This window comes from Lissotriton vulgaris, chromosome 9 (assembly GCF_964263255.1).
Source record: "Lissotriton vulgaris chromosome 9, aLisVul1.2, whole genome shotgun sequence".
In the NCBI taxonomy this organism is placed as follows: Eukaryota; Metazoa; Chordata; class Amphibia; order Caudata; family Salamandridae; genus Lissotriton; species Lissotriton vulgaris.
The window spans coordinates 903764840-903770701 of record NC_141697.1 but is presented as its reverse complement, the minus strand read 5'-3'; positions in this window follow the sequence as shown (position 1 = coordinate 903770701).

The following is a 5862-nucleotide window of genomic DNA, read 5'->3' as shown; positions in this document are numbered from 1 at the left end:
CCCCACCCCATAAGAACTACTCCAATCCCTTCCTGCCCTATAAAAACTACCCTGAACCCCCACCCCTCTAAAAACTGCCCCAAACCCCCACCCCTAAAAACTATCCCAAACTCCCCTCCCATAAAACTATCCCGATCCCTTCCGACCCCCTAAAAACAACTCCTAACCCCACCCCCTAAAAACTATCCCAAACCCCCACCTTCTAAAAACTGCCCTGAACCCCCACCCTCCAAAAACTACCCCGAACCTCCTCCCACCCCCTAAAAACTACCCAGAACTCCCACACCCCCTAAAAACTACTCTTAGCCCCCACCCCCTAAAAAGTACCCCGGACCGCCACCCTCTAAAAACGACCCCAATCTCCCCACCCTCCTAAAACTACCCCGAACCCCACGTACCTGTCCTGTTCTCTTTCCGACACTCTTCTCTCCCCACCCATCCTGAACATTAGATTGACTTTGCCTTAACCATGATAATCAAGGAAGTGAGCAACCCGGAATACCCTTGAGGGCTTGGGTAATGAAAGTAGAAGGGTAAAATTGCCTTCAAGGGACTTATTCAGTCTATATTTGTTAGTTGAAATTATTCTAGAAAGGATCAATGGATCATCCTTGGGGTGAATTAATCAAAACTGATCAATTTATATTATCAACATATAACATATAAACAAAGACACAAGGTGTATACGAAAAGGTTTTTATCAAATAGTTCATTAAATCAACTTCATATACAGATAAATAAACAAATAAGATTTTAGGACGGTGGGTACACATATAAATAAATTGCTAAGTGACTCAACAGAACCTAAAAAACACCTATCCCAAAACACATTGAGTAAAACAAAGAGGGGGATGAGATGTATTGTCGACGTTTCGGTTTCTTAATAATGATTTGATGAAACCATCCTCAGGACCATTATCAGTGCTGATCTGTATAGAAATATTGTAATCTGAAATTCAAAAGATATTTACAGTTACAATAGTGTATTGACTCTATATGTAACACCTTGGTGACAAAACAATAAGACTAAACTGTCATGACAAGAGACAACATCATAATATATACAACATAAATCTAGACATATTCCTACAAACAATAAGGAAGTTAGTTGGTTTGTTTAGAGACAAAAAAAGCATTTCATCAGTTGCTGCCACTTTGTCTGAACTGAAACATCATTTATCATCTTTTCGCACCATTAAATCAGAAATAAACCAAATAAAACCATTGAGATCGAAAGCCTCTAATACATCCAGGTCAATTCCTGCATGTCAGACAGTTAGAGTAAATCACATGTACTTGTTAAAACCACATCAGTAGTATCAATTATATGGTTGTATAAACTAAAGACACTGGTGTAATTACTTCATGATTACATTCTGGACATTATTATTTTTCATTTAGTTGAAGGAGTTGTGTATCGGATGTTATATGACACCATTTTTAAACAGTGTAAACATACACATATTGATCTAAATAGTTTAAATACCTGCTCGCAAATCGCAATCACAGTTTCACGCAGTGAAAACATTGGTGGATCACAGTATCCTAATGCCTTAACTGAAAGTTAAAATTCATTGTTTAGGGACTGGAAAAAATTCACTCAAAACAGACCTATTTATTTATCAGTAGACATACCTAGTGGATGTGGAAAGCACTCATCAAGGCTGGATATGAAGTCAAATCTTCACTCCCATGCATGTATATATAACGCAGAAATCGCCTACAAAGAATAATAATGAACATTTTCTAAATTTGTGTCAACCTATGGAAAAGAACCGACTTGTACTAGGGAATAGGTCTTACCCGGTGCCACTCGTGCGGAGTCTTATCTGCTTTTTAGACACAGTCTGAAGTAATTGTGACCAGTATGAATTTTAAACAGGTCAGTAAACAGTCATTTGTCCTGCAGCGCCTGTCAGATAATACAAAAAAATGTGCATGTTAGGTGCACAAATGTCTCGACGTTATCAAACTTGTAGCAGTTATAATAGGCATTTAGACAATTAGCGAGGCGTGTGTCTATATGTATTAGCGCTACCGAACTTGTAGCGGTTATAGTGGCCTTTATAGCATTAGGCAAGTAACAAGGCGTCTATCTGTATATCCTACCGTGGCTTAAATTACTAGCAAATGCACTACTTAAAGTGAAAACAGCGGCAGAGACGCATGTTTGGAGGCAGCAGCCAAGTCATAGCTAGTTGCAAGTGAAGAATATGTATAAGCTGCTCAGATTATGTCTGCTTGCTTATTTGAGTAAATATCTCTTAACCTACTGCTTAACTCCGAGGCATTTTGATTATTCGTGGGATGAGTCATCCCACGAATAATCAAAATGCCTCGGAGTTAAGCAGTAGGTTAAGAGATATTTACTCAAATAAGCAAGCAGACATAATCTGAGCAGCTTATACATATTCTTCACTTGCAACTAGCTATGACTTGGCTGCTGCCTCCAAACATTCGTGGGATGAGTCATCCCACGAATAATCAAAATGCCTCGGAGTTAAGCAGTAGGTTAAGAGATATTTACTCAAATAAGCAAGCAGACATAATCTGAGCAGCTTATACATATTCTTCACTTGCAACTAGCTATGACTTGGCTGCTGCCTCCAAACATGCGTCTCTGCCGCTGTTTTCACTTTAAGTAGTGCATTTGCTAGTAATTTAAGCCACGGTAGGATATACAGATAGACGCCTTGTTACTTGCCTAATGCTATAAAGGCCACTATAACCGCTACAAGTTCGGTAGCGCTAATACATATAGACACACGCCTCGCTAATTGTCTAAATGCCTATTATAACTGCTACAAGTTTGATAACGTCGAGACATTTGTGCACCTAACATGCACATTTTTTTGTATTATCTGACAGGCGCTGCAGGACAAATGACTGTTTACTGACCTGTTTAAAATTCATACTGGTCACAATTACTTCAGACTGTGTCTAAAAAGCAGATAAGACTCCGCACGAGTGGCACCGGGTAAGACCTATTCCCTAGTACAAGTCGGTTTTTTTCCATAGGTTGACACAAATTTAGAAAATGTTCATTATTATTCTTTGTAGGCGATTTCTGCGTTATATATACATGCATGGGAGTGAAGATTTGACTTCATATCCAGCCTTGATGAGTGCTTTCCACATCCACTAGGTATGTCTACTGATAAATAAATAGGTCTGTTTTGAGTGAATTTTTTCCAGTCCCTAAACAATGAATTTTAACTTTCAGTTAAGGCATTAGGATACTGTGATCCACCAACGTTTTCACTGCGTGAAACTGTGATTGCGATTTGCGAGCAGGTATTTAAACTATTTAGATCAATATGTGTATGTTTACACTGTTTAAAAATGGTGTCATATAACATCCGATACACAACTCCTTCAACTAAATGAAAAATAATAATGTCCAGAATGTAATCATGAAGTAATTACACCAGTGTCTTTAGTTTATACAACCATATAATTGATACTACTGATGTGGTTTTAACAAGTACATGTGATTTACTCTAACTGTCTGACATGCAGGAATTGACCTGGATGTATTAGAGGCTTTCGATCTCAATGGTTTTATTTGGTTTATTTCTGATTTAATGGTGCGAAAAGATGATAAATGATGTTTCAGTTCAGACAAAGTGGCAGCAACTGATGAAATGCTTTTTTTGTCTCTAAACAAACCAACTAACTTCCTTATTGTTTGTAGGAATATGTCTAGATTTATGTTGTATATATTATGATGTTGTCTCTTGTCATGACAGTTTAGTCTTATTGTTTTGTCACCAAGGTGTTACATATAGAGTCAATACACTATTGTAACTGTAAATATCTTTTGAATTTCAGATTACAATATTTCTATACAGATCAGCACTGATAATGGTCCTGAGGATGGTTTCATCAAATCATTATTAAGAAACCGAAACGTCGACAATACATCTCATCCCCCTCTTTGTTTTACTCAATGTGTTTTGGGATAGGTGTTTTTTAGGTTCTGTTGAGTCACTTAGCAATTTATTTATATGTGTACCCACAGTCCTAAAATCGTATTTGTTTATTTATCTGTATATGAAGTTGATTTAATGAACTATTTGATAAAAACCTTTTCGTATACACCTTGTGTCTTTGTTTATATGTTATATGTTGATAATATAAATTGATCAGTTTTGATTAATTCACCCCAAGGATGATCCATTGATCCTTTCTAGAATAATTTCAACTAACAAATATAGACTGAATAAGTCCCTTGAAGGCAATTTTACCCTTCTACTTTGCCTTAACCAGGCACATGCGTGGATAAGGCAGAGTCGCTGTTTAGGCAAGTCGTTGATCGGCTTGCAGGCTTCTGGAACGCGTGACTCCGGCCTCGTTGTTCCTCATAGATTTACAGGGAAATCATATGAGCAAATAATTTTTAACTGTATGTCATAAGATCAGTCTCACTCTGCAGGCAAAAGAAAAGATAAAAGATGTCTGCCGAGTAAGTAGGAGCTCCTGCAGTCCTACATACGCCCTCCCCTATACTGGCTTCCTCCAGCCCATTCTCCATCATTAGCCCATGCTCCTCACCCCCTACTCTGCCCACCCCTACCTTTGACTCTAAACTCCCTGTCTGGATTGAGTGTCTCTCTTTAATTCGTCATTCCAGTACACACACACCAGATTCTGCCACAACAGCAACCACTGATTCCCTCTCTCCAGGTCCTATTCCTGTTCCAGCAATCTCCTCTCGTCCTCCTGAATTATCCATTTCTGGTCCTCCCTGTACTCCCACATCTCCCTCCAGCACACAGATGATGAATATACCTGATTACATACCCCCTAACTTGACGAACTGCACAACTTTTAGATCTCTCAATCAACACACATTCCCCCGTCTGCCACCCTCAGGCTATCTCCTCCCCCCTCAGATGATCCACCACAGGATATTACTGGCCTTCAAACTCTCCCTTCCTCCATTACTAACTTTCCCTCCCAACCTGCCCCCAACCCATGACCACCTGCCCCCCATGTCTCTTTGGAATCTTGCCTTGATGAGATCTCACTTAGCTCACTTAACCCGCTACATCTCAAGAAAGATATTCTAGGACTTACATCCATGAGGTGTTGCTCAACCAAAGGCCTGATAGTTTTTCAGAGGAATCAAGCTGACTCCCAATCCATATTGTTCCCTAACCAACACCTTCACACTTTAATAGGAAATCCACTCCTTTCTCCTCTCAATCCAGGAGATCGACTGACTGCCTTTCAGACAGTGACAGCCATGCAGATTTCCTTTCCTACACGCCCAATAAAGACACTAACAAGGTCTGTGCGGGAGAAACCCTTTCCATTGAAAGTAATCCCTACAAAGAACTGCGTCACAACTCTAGAGGGGTTAACAATGCCAATCCCAAGCGTATCAACCCCAATCGTTTTGTCACAGTCCACTCCAATACTCACCTTAAATGCATGCTCATTAATTGTAGATCAGCTTTTAAGTCATGAGTCTCACATTTATGAACTCACCAGCACACATTAGCTCGACCACATTATCCGGACAGAAACTTCGTTAAAATACTCATCCGACCCTATTCTAGACCTACTAGCTCCCCCTAGTCACAACATCATTAGATTGGACAGAACTCAGACCAGGGGGGAGTTGCCTGCATTTACCGTAATACCCTAGTTGTGACTCAGGTAACTATTACTGCCCCTCCTGCAGGAGAATACCTTTGCATCAATATCATCAGCAATGATAGACTCATCTGCAAATTTCACCTGATCTATCACCCTCCTGGAGACAACCTAGCTTTCATCGAACTAGTCATGGAAGTAATCTCAACGCTGATCAACAAGCAACCAAGATCTTCCTTGGAGACTTCAACCTTCACCGGA